Genomic DNA, 15,073 nt, shown 5'->3' with positions numbered 1-15,073 from the left:
GCCGTGCCAGTGCCCTCCAGGGGTTCATGGGAAAGCATGTGAAGATGGTAGGAATGTCTGGTACCAGTCACATGAGCCAGTTCTAATTTCTTGGGGTTTCTAATTGAAAAGAACCAACTGAAAGTTGCACTTGTATTTTTGATGGTGGCCTTGTCTGAAGAAGCGAAAGTCTATGTCTATATGTACAAGAATACAAAAGCTCTGAATGACGCCATGTGTCATGGAACAAAATAAGTGACGCTTAACGTTGTCAACTGTGAGCTAAGCAGGATGAATCTTGATATAAAGAAAGCCTTTTGTTTTTTGCTGGGCAAAATGTTGAGTTTGAGTGTGCAGGTTTAGATGTAGGACCTGGGAATAATTTATTTGTTCTGCATAATAAAAGGAAGAAAAATAAGCCCCCTAAGGCAAATAGAAAAGGACAGAGATGAAAATCAGAGAAAAGGAGAGGAAGGAGAGAGGAAAGAAGAAGAGAAAAATGATGACTGAAAATCTCACAAAATGCCAATTAGTACTGAACATTATTTTTCATGGAAATCAGTGAAGATGCTGCATTTCCTACTTAGGTTGACAAAGCACACAAAAAAGAAACTAATTGTACAGGCACATGAGGTGAAGGCAGGTCAATGAGGTTATTAATCTCCATGGTTGCCAGAAATAATGGGGAGTATATTAGAGTTTCACAGTCCACAGAACTGGGGAGATGAAAACCAAATTTACACTCTGAGGTACCGGAAGGCTCCTTCTGGCTTTCCAGTTATGTATCCCTGTGAGCAATGTTTATTTATTTTTAAAAAATATGCTGAGTGGCTACAAAGAACTGTGCCAGGCATGATGATATTATAACCAAAAAAGAAACAGAAAAAAAAGAATGCAAAGGAAATGGAAAAAATCCTGATTCTTCCATGCTGAATTTATAGACTGGTTCAAGACAAGTATAGATTACAAATGACAGGTATTACAAATTACATATTAATGCATGATTCAAAGTCAGATCATTGGGACATTATAGACTAGGGGTACAGGGAAAGACTTCTGGAGAGGAGATACTTAAGCAGAATCCTAGAAAGTGAGAGGAGATGAGATAAGGAAGAGTGAAGGAAGAGCACTTCAGATCAAGGTAGGAAAGTATGCAATGTATTGCAGAACCCAGAGAAGGCAATGCAAGGGCAGTCAGGGAGACAGTAGGTAGTGAAATGTGAGCTTGGCCAATGGAGGGGGTCATAGTGCTCAGTTTAGGGATTTTTAGTCTGTAGTGATGGCAAATCATGGTAGGATTTTAAGCAGAGGATTCAGAACCGTATGTGTGGTTTTCAAAAGATCTCTAGATCCTCAGTCCAACCAGATTGTAGTGTTCTTGTTTCTCTCAAGCTATTTATTTCATATAACAGCTCTAGCAGGTTTGGCATGTGGGTTAATATTTACTTTGTTTGTCTTTCCACCCTCCAGGATGCCCAAAAGGATTTTTTGGGACGAACTGCAAAAGAGTCACTGTCCCAACCATGGTCATTGTAACAGGATGTATGGTACCTGTATGTGTGAGCCAGGGTGCTATGGGAGATTTTGTCACTTGAGTAAGTCTCAAGCACTGATTGCTCTGTGTGAGGCATGGTGGCTGAGAAAAGAATGGAGAATATATCAGACAAAGGGAGAGAGTAAAAAACCCAGTTCATGCAATAACTGTATATGAAGATTATGTTCCAGTATTTATTTAGCCTCTTTAAATTGTAAAATCTAGATTTTGATGAATGATAGAAAAATATTTCTAAATTTTTTACTTTCTTTTAGTTAATGTTCCACTTAACTATTGATGGGTTCATTAATTCATAGTTTGTTTAAGTAGACATTTGTTACTTTACTGAAGTTAAATATCAAGGACCTAGAACAAGTCTCTCTCTGGATTTTAGCACTAGTTTTATCCTCTGATATTTCTAAATCAGGCTCTGTTTTTTTTGTACTCTGACTACCAATAACATTTGCAAAAGATGCAAGAAAACACTATCATCAAAACTGGATAAATATATGAGTCTATCAGTATCTTTAAGATTTTTTCCAGTGGGAGAACAATGGATAATCACCCTCCCATCCTGAAACTGTGTGCAAAAATCTATGAGCCTGAAATGGCCGCAACTCTGCTCTTCTATCTATCCTATATCTCTCCTCTTTTTATTGAAGCTGCAGCTCTTCTCAAAATCTTTCCTGAATAAACTTCGGTGCCTTAGTCTTTTGGGGGTGCTATAAGAGAATACTGTAAACTGGGTAGCTTATAAATGAAGAAATTTGTTCAGTTTTTTTTTATCTTTATTACAAAATTCTGAGCCTTCAACAAAGCACCAAAACTTTTTAAGTTCTGGAGGTCCAGAGCCTGGAAAATCTACAATGAAAGCTCCACAGATTCAGTGTCTTGTAAAGGAGTGTTTTGTGATTCATAAACAATGTCTTTCACTGTGTCCTCCTATGGTAAAACAAGCAAATTGCCTCTCCAGTCTCTTTTATAAAGGAACTAATTTCAAACATGAAGGTTCCACCCTCAAGACTAATAACCTCCCAAGAGCCCCACCTCCAAATACCATCACCTAGAGGGTTAGGGTTTCAAGATAGGAATTTTGATAGAACACAAACATTCAGACCATTGCACTCAGTAGTACCCTGACCATCTCTTATCTAAGATACCTATTACAGTTTCATACTTTATCTTTAGTAGAATGTCCATGGGTCTTAATATTTTATCAAAGTATGTAACCTGGAAAAATCAGCATAAATGGTGAATACTTCAGTATAAGAGCCAATGAAGGTTTCATAGAAAATTGAGCCTGAATCATGAGGAAAGGTTAGACTTAGATAAGAAAAATGAAAGAGAAGGGAGTTTGGCATTGATGAATGTGAGCAATAGAGGTGCCAATGGTGTGTTCCTGATTGTCATGGATCTCCTAACACATGCCAAGGAGGAAGGCTGGCATAGATACAAAGATACACTCATTTCTATTATTGTTCATGCAATGTAGCATGATATGTCCCATATGTAGTAATAACTTTGAATATTTTATAAGACAATATCAGATGTTCCAGCACAAGAAATTAAACCATAGTACATCTGGTCCCAAATTTAAAGAACTCACTTTTCAGAAACATAAAATTGACATTTTTAAGATTTGAATATCAGCCTAGCATATTTTTATTAATTTGCATACTGTGGGGTATTAAAACTCAGGAGAAAATCCAGCAGACAGGTTTGTTACTGTTGGTGATGAGTGGTGGTTAGCATTTGGAATGTGCCTATCTTTAGGAGGAGCATGCTAGTACTTTGAATCTCCGTTATACTCAGATTTGCGACTTCATTTATGAAATCACTTGACTAGCCCCGAGAAAATTTAGTTTACAATCCTATATTAGTTTTCTGGGGCTGCCATAACCAAGTACCACAAACTGAGTGGCTTACACAACAGAAAGTTGTTGTCCCACAGTTCTGGAAGCTAGAATGCACTTTCAAGGTATCAGCAGCACCATGGTCCTTATAAAGATGCTAAGGAAGGATCAGCTCCAGGTCTCTCAGCTATTTCTGGTAGTTCCATGTCCCTTTGTAGCACATATCAGTCTTTAAGTGATGTTCCCCTATATGCATGTCTCTATGCACAGATATCCCCCCAAATTAGAGACCCATCCTATCCCAATATGACCTCATCTTAATTCAACCAATTATATCTGCAAAGACCTAATTTCTAAATAATGTCTTATTCTTAGCTCCTGGGAATTAGCACTTTAGCATAGGGATTTTTTGAAGGATTTATTTCAATGCATAACAAACCCTGAGTAGGCACTGGATTGCCAATAAAGGTTATTTCTACTTTTACCTTTTCTCCAAACATTATTTCCACAGTTCTATGTTTTCTGTTTTGTTTTGTTTTGTTTCAAGGTAGGGTCTTTCAAACTATTTGTCTGGGCTGGCTTTGAACTGCAGTCTTCCTAATCTCTACCTCCTGAATAGCCAGGATTACAGGTGTAAGCCACTGGCACCCGGCAGTATTGTTTTTAATATACGCAACTGTCACATTTAAGCATTCTTCTATGCCTGAGTTCTCTACTGAATGACAATTTTGCATGCTGACCTAGGAAGACCAAGGCATGCAGCTAACCCAGAGCAAATATTCTAGAATGACCTAGAGGAGTGCTACATCAGTGTTGAACATAGCCTCACAGAACCTGGGGCTTGAAGGGTCTGAGCTAGGAATCAAAATTTAGAAGTCATAGAAAAGGTGATGGAGGACCATATCACTCATCAAAATTGGACAATGTTAAATGTTAAATGTTGATAATTCTGTTTTGCTTAGAGGTAACACTGTAGTATCCCCGGCAACTAGAACAAGAATTATCCTATGTGTTTCCATTATAACCACAACTTTGAGTAATCTCTGCTGGTGTCCCTTTCCATCCACCAGAAAGCCGAGTGGTGTGTTCTGTTCTTTATAGGCTAACCGCTCTGCACAGCTAGCCTATAAAGGCACACAAAACTCTTACTTTGAGTCTGGAGAGCACTCAAAAAGATCTTTGATTTGATAAGTCCCTTAAACATCTGTAATGGGGGAGATAAAAAATTGTCAGAGACATATTTTGGCAAGGGAATGAGTTATTCTAGTAACTCCTCAAAGAAAGAACTATGGACATGTAAATTCAAAGGTAGGACTTTTTCAAGTTAGCCTTCTAGTACTGACTACCATCCTGAAAACTTAACAAAATGGAGAACATACTGAAGGGAGGGTGAGTGTCATATGCCAAAGATTGGTCAAGATATTCCTGTGTCAGGATGAAAGCTTTGTGCTATCTGCATGATGTAAAAATATTTCCGATTACCATATAATGAGGGAGAGTAAAAACAATGGCAAGCCTTCTCAGAAATGCTTGCCCATCATCTCCATTCTACCTCAGGATGACTATGGGGTCTGGCAGCGAAAGCAGTCCTGAGAGAATATTAACTATAAGCACCAATGGAGCACATTGAGAAGGAATTTCTCTCCCAGAAGCACCAAAGCCTTTTTAAGTAGTTCAGGCTCCACTGTTCATGTCCAGTTGCCAAAAAGCAAATGAATTGCATGATTTGAAAGACATTTGTTTCCTTATTTTTTTTGGCAGTCAGGATGATCCCCTTATTTTCTTTACAATCGGGCCCCCTAGAATGACATGCCGATGCACTAACGGTTTAAAATAAACAAAGTGTGGTTTTCAGTGACCAGTTTGCCTCAATCTGCTTGCAGACTGTCCCAAGGGGGCCTACGGAGCTGGCTGCTCTTCAGAATGTCAGTGTATGGAGGAGAACACCCTGGAATGCAGTGCCAAAAATGGTAGCTGCACCTGCAAATCTGGTTACCAAGGCAACAGATGCCAGGAAGGTACAATCTGATGTTAGATTTTCTTTCTTCTCTAATAATAATGTTCAGCCTTTGTTCACATCCTATGATCATTAATTAGTTAATCCACCAGTGTCCTCAGGAGGTATATATGCTTTATTAATCCTCCATTGCAGGTGAAGAAATAGAGAAACAAGACAATAAAATTATTTAGCCTTGTCTTCTCTGCCTCTGCTGCTACCAGTCCCCTTTCCTAGCCTGAGCAAAGGAAAAAGATCACAGCGCAGAGAATCTTCCCCAAAGAAAGATTAAAGCTAGACAACCACTTCTTTGAGCTAAACCAATCAATCAAGGACATTGCTAGTTTCTTGAATGAAAGAATTGTTATCTTTATAAGTAAAAATTAATTATTCAAACAAATTCAACTCAAAGATACTTAACCATGGAAAAATTGAATTGACTAGCAGCATTATTATTTCTCAAGTTTCTATAGTTTACATAATTTTTAAAGTAAATCTATATGTAGAAAGTTTTTTGTAAATATGATTCCAATTATAAGTAACATGTGTGTGTGTGTGTGTGTGTGTGTGTGTGTGTGTGTGTGTGTGCAGTTGCATATAGAATGTGAAAATGATGTTCCAGAGTATCACTGATGCTTCCTCTGGTTCCCCAGCTCATGGCATGCTCTTTCATGTTTTCAACAACCTCATGTCAAGTTTTTGCTGAATCTTATCAGCACCGCTCTTCTTAAAAATGCTACCTGCAAGTTTCTCTGAACCTTTTTTATTTTCTCTATAGTGTTGTTGTCTCTTAACATACCACATACTTGGGCAGCAGAGAGGCAGACTTGAGCCCAGGGCGCAGAAGCAGGCAGCACATCTGGGGGTCCCCAAGAAGCATGGCAGGCAGCCGGGAGGAGATGGCGGGGCTGGGGCCCCCCAGGTGAGCGGCCTGGCTCTGGCTCGCTGCAGCATCTTGAACCTCTATGGCACCATGCTGCATGACAAGTTCATCCGGCCCGAAGGGGACATCACGGATTACAGAACCGGGTCACCGGGCTCACACCACTGCACTTGACGGTAGCCACACTGTTTGCTGAGGCCAAACCCGAGATCCTGCAGCTCCTGAAAGGCAAGCTGGGGGTGGGTCACGACCCGAAGCAGGACTTTGAGGCGCTGAAGGAGGACGTGAACGACTATGACATCCATGACGCGTACACTGACTTGGTGCTGCGGTGTCTCTGCGGGGGCAGAGCGAGGGCCTGCTGCACAAACGCAGCCAGAACAAGCGGACTGCGTCCAGCTGGGGGAAGACGCGAGGGCCACCATGGAGCTCCACCGAATCTCCCGGAGGATTCCGGCCCGCCAAGGGCTGTCCCGCCTGGTCTTGTTGGGTTGAGGTCATCGCAACCCCTTCCTTGGGGACCAGAAAGTTTCACTGCTTCAAGATTGCAACACAGGCGGGAGGTGTGGCTCAAGTGGTAGAGTGCCTGGCAAGCTCAAGGTCCTGAGTTCAAACCCCAGTGTCACACACACTGCTTGCTTTTTGGAAATCTTTAGGAATAAAATGGTTCTATATTTTCTCCAAAAAAAATAATAAATTAAATAAATATATACTACATACTTTACTATTATGTATAACATCTATTTCCTGTCCTTTCCTGCTGGAAGCTGAGCCCCATGTGGGAAAGACATCCATCATTTTGTTAACTCAAGTATACCCAAATTCCTAGAACAGTCCTGACAAATAGATGTTGCTTTGTAAATGTTTTCTTAAATAACTACATAAGTGTTGTGGTTCCTTCTTATTGTTTATACGTTTTCTTAGGTTATGTGTTTTGCATTAAGCATTGATTAATCTTATCTTATTCAGGGGAAATTCTCACAGCACTTTTTCTCTTTAACGCAAAATACTGATCACACGACAAATAAAATTATCATAAAAATTGTAATCTGTGATATCTTTTTCCTTTGCAGTGATCCAAACCATAGTCTTGTTTAAACTCAAGGGAAAAAAAAGAAGCCCTCCTATTGTTGAGTCTACTTAGGGGGGCAGGCACTGGGACTGAAACTTGTCTCGGACCCTGAGGTGTCTTTCTTTGCTACTTGCTTTGCCATCTTAAGATTCTGTAAGGCTTTTGTGGAGCTGAATGAAAGGAGGAGTCCACTGCTCCAGGCTGTGGACCTGGAATTTACAGGTTTCATGGAGAGTAGATTATTTGGGTATAGGATTGTAAACATGGGGAAAGGAACTTGGGGAAACAGAAGCCTGATCTCTCAGGAATGGTTGAGTGAGAACAAGTCCATGTCCCTTGCTAAATTTCTCCAACTGATTTTTACTCCTTTCCCCATTGGAGGAGTCCTGCCCTGGAAGTCCACACACAAGGAGAAAATGCCATACACACACACCTGGGTAAATTTAATTTGCTCTGATAATGATTTCTTAAAGCAGCTGCTGAATATAATTTATTGGAAAATGCTTCTGAGATTCCCACTGAGAAAGAAAATGAGTTGAAAGTATATGGAAATCAGCAAAATAAAGAGGTCAGCATAATCTCTGGAAAACATCTTATTTTTCAATCAGATAACTTTGTCCAATTCTGATATTTTTGTCTAGCCACAAAATGAAATTATGAATCAGACTGGAGTGGGTGAATGGGCTCGCCATGACTGGCAGTTGAAATCAAGGCAAAAAGAGCTCTTTAAGAGTTGTGTGTGATAAAAATCAGGCCTGTTGTTTCTCTTTTTCCCTATGAAAAAAGAGAAGTAGTCCAAGTGCTTCCAGAGCCAGATGAATCCTTAAAAAATCTTAACTCCAGATCTGTGTCTAGAACATAGATAAATACTTAAAGATTTCAACCAGTTTCAATGGCACCAATGAGCCTCACTCTCCACGATCAACACCAGGCCGTACTTAGCTGATCTGCAATGACTTTTAAGAACAGAAGAGCTGGTTTCTTCAACTAACCTGTGAAATAGCAAATAAAAAAATTTTAAAGCAGCCAATGTGTTTGGTTTGTGTCAATTAGTTTGTGTTCTGTGTTATTTTGGACCCCAGCTACAGGCAGACATCTGAATCTGGAAGAGTCTGTGGCCCAGGGAGACTCTGAAGTTCATCTGAGAAAATCCATATAAGCCTCATCTCATCATAAGAAAGACAGATTTTTAGGAAAGTACTTCTACATCAGGGCATGGTGGTGCACATCTGTAAGTCCAGCTCCTCAGGAGGTAGGGGCAGGACAATCTCAGTTCAAGGCCATCCTGGGAAAAGTTAGTGCAAGACTGTATCTGAAAAACAGACTAGACTGGTGGTACATGGCTGTAACCCCATCTACTCAAGAGATGCAGAAAGACAGCAGTTTGAGAACAGCCTAGGCAAAAAAATTAGAGTGATCCCATCTCAACCAACTAACTAGATATAGTAGTATATGCTTGTAATTCCAGCTCCACCAGAGGATGAGGTAGGAGGATTGTGGTCCAAGGCTGGCCCAGGGAAAAAATGTGAGATCCTGTCTGAAAAATAACTAAAGCGAAAAAGGGCTGAGTTGTGACTTGAGTGCTGTAAGTGTGTGCATATCAAGAATAAGGCCCTGAGATTAATCTCCAGCATTACTAAATAAAAAAAGGAAAGAAGGGAGGGAGAGAGGGAGGGAGGAAGGAAGAGAAAAAAAGAAAAAGTTGTTCCCCATTAGTTGAAATTCGAATTTTGAGCTTGGGCATGTCTCTAAACGGATAATTGAGTTGAAAGGTGCTGCGTTCTTGAATCAGAGAGTAACTCGGGAGTATTGGTGAGAGCATCAGACAATCTAGTTCAAATGCCAACTTTGCTACTTACTGCTTTGTGAGAGTATGTCACTTAACATCTCTGAGCCTCAAGTGAAAAGGAGACAAAGTGGTCACAGGATAACTTTTATGGAACTATGATCTAATTTACATAAAGTGTTTGGCACAGTCAGTGATGGACAGATCAGCCATGAACATCCCAGCAACTGTAATCATTCTGTTAACTAGAGACTGTGCACAGTACTTACAATCCTTCACGGACTATCTTGATGTAACTTTCTACAATTGCCTGTAGTTAAAAGAATAGTTTCCACCTGGTTTCTAATTCCAGTGATTTTGATGGAGGAACATTTTCTGAAACTTCTCACAGGGCCTCAGGGACACCTGCAGCCTCTCCTGTCCTTTTCTAGTTCAAAGGACACTCAACAAAGCAGCCCACTATTTCCCTTCCACCACCTTACTCACTGTGCACGTTCATAAACTACACAACTTACCAACCTCTGGCATGATTATTGTAGCTTAGAAAAAGAAGCAAAGACTGGGAGGCAAGGATTTAGGTAAGTACGTGGGGTCAACTTCCTGAGCACCATGCCTCCTGAGCTTCCTTTACAAATTACATCTCATTTTCATGTTTTGTTCTGTGCAACAGCTTCCAAAGATATATATCAAAATTGCTTCCATTGTTACTGTCTGAAAAACCACATTTTCAGCAAAAATCCAACCACTGTATCTGTGTTTCCAAAGTGACAAGATGTAGCATCGTGTTGATTTCTTCAGGGAATATTTTTGGAAGTGCTATAAATCCTCAGAGGCAACGCTACTGGATTGTTTCTTTCTTTGCAGCTCAGACTCACACACACACACACACACACACACACACACACTCACACACACACTCTCACACACACTCACACACACACTCTCACACACACACACTCTCACACACACACACACTCACACACACACTCTCACACACACTCACACACACACTCACACACACACACTCACACACACACTCACACACACACACTCACACACACACTCACACACACTCACACACACACTCACACACACACTCACACACACTCACACACACTCACACACACTCACACACACACTCACACACACACTCACACACAAACTCACACACTCACACACACTCTCACACACTCACACACACTCACACACACTCTCACACACTCACACACACTCACTCACACACACTCACACACACTCACACACTCTCACACACTCACACACACACTCACACACACACTCACACACACTCACACACTCACACACACTCACACACACTCACACACACTCACACACACACTCACACTCACACACACACTCTCACTCACACTCACACACACTCACACACACACTCACACACTCACACACACTCACACACACTCACACACTCACTCACACACATACTCACACACACACTCACACTCACACACACTCACACACACACTCACACACACACTCACTCACACACACACTCACACACACACACTCACACACACACACTCACACACACACACACACACACACACATGCACGCGCACATACAATTTACCAACTCACTTGGGTGGCAGTAGAAATCTGGGAGCATCTTGAGCTTTATTATAAGTCTGAGGCCTTTTTCTCCTCTTCGTTTTTTTTTTTTTACAAGCCTGTCCTAATGGCCTCTGGGGATCAGAATGCCAGTTCTCCTGTGGACCTTGTGAGAATGGAGGTCAGGGCAACACAAAAACTGGAACCTGTGACTGTGCTCCTGGTTACACAGGATATTCCTGTGCCACACGTAAGTAATAAACCTAGACAGGATGACCAACCAAGTCAATAAATGCTGCTTCTACTCACTGCTGTACAGCTCTGCTATGCTAGGGTACACGTTTTTATATCTACTTCTGTGTACTGTATCATTCCTATACTTTGTGGCTTACAGTAATGATTTATCTTTTCCTTGGATTCTGTGGTTGACAAGATGGCTGTACTGCTGGTCTCCACTGGGGCCACTCGTGTGGTTGTTTCACTAGGTAGGTCAGATGAGGACATACTGGGCTTGGTTGGGCTTCTTGACCACTGAACCTGGCTTTCCCTTTGCCTGGCCTCTCCACAGGGTTAATTTGGGCTTCTTCATATTATGGCAGTTTCAGGACAGTCTTTCAAGAAGGAGCCTACCAAAAGTGTGGCAGCAGAAGTGGTAAGATGTCAAAAAGCCTTGCCTTGGAGCCATACATTATCACTTCCTCCATGCTCTTCTGGATAAAGCAAGTCATGAGGGAAGCCAGATTCAGGGGGATAAGAAAGAGATTCCAACTCCTGGTTCAAATGAGTAGCAAAAGTTCTTTGCCAAAGACCCACAAATTAGGAGATATGATTGCAGCCACTTTAGGAATCAGTATACTAAAGTGTAGTATTGAAAGTCATACTGAATGGCACTTGAAGAAATCCTATACTACAATTATCATTCTTGTTAGAATGAGAGCAGATTAAAGACTGCTATAAAGTGATTAGCTAGATTGATTCTGTTTCAAAGAGCCAGTAGAACCACTACCTTGCAATGTCCTTTTCCGGTTGTGATTGTTACTGAAACCTACCCTAGCCCCGCCTGCATTAGCTTCTCTGCTCAATCCACAGGGACTCCAGAGCGTGTGGGCTGGAGGATGATAATTGATGGTATTTTTTTACAGTACTATTAAAAACTTGTCTAATAAATATCCTCAAGAGTCTGTTGTTTGTGATTGTCTATCATTTTATAACTTGCACACAGTGATCTGAATTAGCATTCAGTGCCTGAGGACTTTGTACAAACTGCAAACAACTAAAGCCAGAAACATACACCACTGATACGAACTGCAGCCGGATAGTACCTTAGCTCTTAGCTGATCAGCCGACCATTTAGGGACATACATTGCTGCCCATAAGACTAACCCTCCAGCAAAAGTGATAGGAACTAGTCTTTGCCTGACAGGTTTTCTGTATATTACAAGATACCTTTTCTTCCAGGACTGTCATTCTGGCACTGTTGACAGTCATTTCAAACAGTACAAAAGTTTGCCAGAGCAACAGTCAACTACCCTTAACCTACTTGTTTGCTTAAAAAAAAAAAAGAAGGCTTAAAGGTAAGAATTTACATATTCAAAAGGTAGTTACTTGCTATTTCTACAGTGAAGTGACATTTTCTCTGTCTAACTCAACCTTAATGGAATAATTATTAAGCAGATAGTAATAAGGTTTACACTGTTCCATTTGGTGATATAAATAGACTATTTAAAAACAAGTGACAAGACAAACCGCTCATTCTTTAACAAATTAATTTTCATAGTTGTGTTACAATTCTTCAATTTTAGGATTTCAACCCTTAGCACATATTTCATGAAAATCCTAAGAAATTTTTGGTGACAAGGAGTATTTATTTAAATGTTATCAGCAACCTGATTATGATACATGTATTAAATTGACTAGGCAAAATTATTCCCTGACTCCTAGTCCAGTTCAATTTTAGTGTTATATGCTATTATCTGATTTTACACACAGAAACACAAATTATATAATCACCATAATAAGGTATTTAGGAAAATGAATGTGACTGAATGATAGGACTCATAAAAAATGCTTCACACATTCCTCACAAAGAATGCGTGTGGCATTTTAAAAAAGGCTTGTGTTTGAAGAAGAACGTTCAACATTTCTCTAAATACCCTGTTATGGTGCTCGTGGAATTTTAAAACCCAGTTACTTTGCATAATGGACTGTAAAAATACTTATAGGCTCTACAAAGTAATATGTTTTACAAGCAGGAGAGACCAAAAAGCGATTTCTAAAGATACTGACTTTATCAAATCCCATTGTTTGGAAATTATAAATACACATAGTTGGGGACAATTTTCTTTTAAAAAAAGACTTTATTTCACCAATAGAAAACCCTCTGGGCTATGGTAAATTGTTTTATAAGCATGTGTGTGTGGTGTGCGTATGTCTGTATTTCTTCCTTCTTCCTAAACAAGGTGTGTGTTGCACAGGGCTGAGGGTGGCTTCACAGACACTCAACACTTGATAAGAAAGTGCCACCTCTATGAAGAACAGTTGGCTTCATATCAGGCCTATGGATGAATACCAAAGCGGTCTCAGCTCTTCCTTTATCCAACTATTATTTCTAATAATGAAAGTACAACACGGAAACAATTTAAATATCTAACAGGAGAATGACTAAAGCAATTGCACAGCACATTCGTGTACGTCTCTGAATCTGTTCAGGTTCTTGTTTTGGATGAGTGTACAATGTCAGGAGAATTGACATGAAATGCTGTATGCAGAGAATGGTGGAAATTTGTCAGAACATGTACCCATGTGTGTATGTGGAAAGTCACAGCAGAAAAGAAAGCAGTTGTTAGCAGTGGTCGTGGCCATATCCAGATGGGGGCCGGGGATGGATGAATATTTTTCTCTTTTATGCTTTTCAGTCTCTTCCACACTTACTACTTTTTCTCCAGCAATCTGGGGTGTGTAGTGGGAGGGTGGTACACACAATTCCAGACCAATTGTTAAATACCATCAGTACGGGGTACCTATCGTTCTTAAAGTAATTTGTTAGCCCTAACTGTTCCCATAATGCTGAATATGTTCTTCTTTCAGTCTTACCATACGTGTTGCTCTTTTAATTTAAAATTGATTTCTCTGCTTTGTTTTGTTTTGAATGTTGAGCATTCATACTACCTGAACTTAAAAAACAATCACCAGAAAAAAACAGTAATGTTTCCTCTGAATGCTTCATTTCCCTTTCCTCAGAAATCCCACTTTCTATCCTTAGTTATTTTGTTATTGTATCTCTGACTTTTGCCATGTTTTTCATGAATCATAACAAAAAAGGCCTTTTCAATACTTAAGGAGAGAGAGAAAGAATGGGGAAAAGGTGAGAAGAGGAAGATGCTAATTCCAAATACAGCTATGCTTAAGACATCATTTGGTAAAATCTCATGAAAACCATGCTGACCACAGGCCTAAACCTCCCTCAGTGGAAAGTGGGTAAATGTTCAACAACTGGCACTCTGAAATATAAAAGCCCTAGGCTGTGCTATTTGCCTATTTCCACAATTTAATACTCCCACCATGGTGATTTCAGGCAACCAATGTGATATCAAATGGCTCACAAGATTGTTGAAAAATAGTTGGTGGCTCCAAGCTGGTATTAGTGGCTCCAGATGACCACAGACTGGCAAACATTGTGCTCTGAATACACAGAATGGCTTCTTCACCTTTTCTTTCTCATTTCATATTACTGTTCATGTGGTGATGCTACTTTGCTTTTTCTCATCAGATAACCAGTTTGACCTTTTTGGTTGACTTAACATTTCAACCAACAACATCTAGAAAGAAATTGTCATTTAACTAGTATATTTTATTTTTAAAACAGAAATCAATTGTTCCTCTGATCTAATTCAAGATTCAAAAACTGGACCAAAAGAACATTGAGATGCTTTATGTGGAAACACAGCCTACTTAGTCTTTTCCCCAAGAATTAATGTTAAATTCAGATTACTTGTTTCCCTCTAACAACCTCTAAGCTGTTTTCCAACTTTTTCTACCTCAGCTACCAGAACCATGGCTGGCATATTTCCTTTATGACACACCTTTATTTTAGAAAAACAGAACAGTTATCTAAAGTGGAAGAAAAAAAGAGTACATATAAGATAAAACAAAACAAGCACATGAATTTAAAAAAAAACCTTAGAAAAACAATGAAAAGTTTTCAGTATCAGCAAACACAAAGATGTGAGATACAACAAAATGCTTCTTTCTCTCTGAAGCAATTGCAAATCTGATTTTTAAAGTTGCTGTAAAATAAATTGTATTTAAATAATACATCTCCAGTCCTTTCCTGCAGTGAGATGCATTCCCCTTACCAATCTGGTTCTCAGCAGGCGGTCCAGCCTG

The 15,073-nt window shown here is 39.9% G+C and overlaps 1 protein-coding gene and 1 pseudogene across 7 annotated transcripts in view; both read left to right on the top strand.

Annotated features, from left to right (window-relative positions):
- LOC109679873 (uncharacterized) overlaps positions 1–10,931 on the top strand; it is a 518,055-nt gene extending 507,124 nt beyond the window's left edge. For 5 of the 7 annotated variants that reach the window (XM_074073833.1, XM_074073835.1, XM_074073836.1 and 2 more), the window contains one exon: positions 5,250–5,381. The gene's annotated coding sequence lies outside the window, so the exon portion shown is untranslated. Of the gene's footprint in view, positions 1–1,449; positions 1,575–5,249; positions 5,382–10,805 lie in introns of those variants that run through there. The other 2 variants (XR_012448046.1, XM_074073834.1) reach the window with 2 other exon arrangements.
- LOC109679212 (interferon-stimulated gene 20 kDa protein-like) lies at positions 5,270–8,478 on the top strand (annotated as a pseudogene).
- Positions 10,932–15,073: the final 4,142 nt, after the last annotated feature.

The sequence above is a fragment of the Castor canadensis genome, chromosome 5, assembly GCF_047511655.1.
Source record: "Castor canadensis chromosome 5, mCasCan1.hap1v2, whole genome shotgun sequence".
Taxonomy (NCBI): Eukaryota; Metazoa; Chordata; class Mammalia; order Rodentia; family Castoridae; genus Castor; species Castor canadensis.
The sequence above is the reverse complement of the archived record's forward strand: the minus strand, read 5'-3'. Positions and strand labels throughout refer to the sequence as shown.